Below are 1,469 nucleotides of genomic sequence, written 5' to 3' on the forward strand. Positions count from 1 at the left end.
ATATGGGATGGTGAGATCTCAAAAACCACCACCGTTGGTACCCCTTACGATAACAGCTACTACACTATCCTCCTATTAAGGCACCTATACAATCCAATATGGATATATAGCATTTGATAGCATCCCCTAACCCCTAATAAAAAGCATTAACAACCTCTTATATTAATGTATAAGCGAACGCGAATAGAAATAAGCAAATATACGGCCCCTCCTAACCCCTAGGGCGATCGCCCGCGGAGCATGCGGTCACTCGCCATCAACTATTAAATACTACCTAGCAGCCTAGACAATACCGTACGGTTTTCCTATCTCCTCTTAAGGAGTAGTGACCCTTAGTGAGGGCCTAGTAACTAGGGCCTAGGTATAAAAGATACCCAGGCATATATACACACGTCCCGCTCGCCTTTTAGTATAGTGGTAGTTTATAGATAAATCCCCCTTACGCCTTTAATAGGCCCTAGGGGGGGGAGGCATGGCGTATATAGTAATAGTTAGACAAGAGATAGTATATAGGGGATGGCTAAGATATAGGAAATAATAAGTATAGTAATTAATTGGCAAGGCCTAGCTGGGACGTAGTGAACCCTAGCTAGGATAAGCTAGAGAAGGAAGTAGTGGTTCCTAAGAAGTTTAAAACATCTAAGGAGGAGGACGTAGCTGTAGGCCTATAGGGCCGCACTATGTGCAAATATGGCAATTTAGGGTTTTTTATCCGACTGAGGTGGCTTATAGGGTTTTTCCTTCCCCTAACTGTAGGGTTTTCTTTATATAAATTATAAGTTTTCCCCCTATAACGGAGTAGTCTGCGTGGGCCAGTAGGATCCGTATTAGACGTTAATTAAAGAGTTATTACTATTATAATAAGTTAGTATAGGCCTAACTATCTTCCCCTTTTACGCTATACGCGTACTTTAGACTAAAGTGGCAGATTAAGTATAATTAAGGTGTTTAGGCCATTCCTTATTCCTAGTGTGTTATTAACCTAGTATATAGCATAGAGACGTTATACCTCCTTTATTGCCTTATAAATAGCCTTAACTTATTATATAACGGAGGAAGATAGTAGAGAATTATTAGTTATTTAAGAGTAGGCGCTAAAGACTAGTAATATAGGTATAAGTCTATCCGGACCAGCGGAATTATTAATAGCTTTAATAGCCATTTATAAGGTAAGTTCTTTACTAGCATTCTTTAGTTTTAAAGAGATAATCTTATATACGCGGCGTAATAGCGTATAATATTACTCCACTTTTTTAATACTATTATATGCCTTAATAGGGACTTCCTTAACCTTAATTGCTATTACCTTTATCTATTATCGGAATTCTATAAATAAGAAGTTCTTTTCTATATTATAGATAATTTAATTAAGGGGTCCTAAATAGATATTAATCTAGTATAATTAAAGGGTATCCTATACGTTTCTAGCTAATATATTTTTTAAAAAACACGCAGCTTAGAAGAAGGTT

Source organism: Cenococcum geophilum (assembly GCF_001692895.1).
Source record: "Cenococcum geophilum 1.58 unplaced genomic scaffold K441scaffold_26, whole genome shotgun sequence".
In the NCBI taxonomy this organism is placed as follows: Eukaryota; Fungi; Ascomycota; class Dothideomycetes; order Gloniales; family Gloniaceae; genus Cenococcum; species Cenococcum geophilum.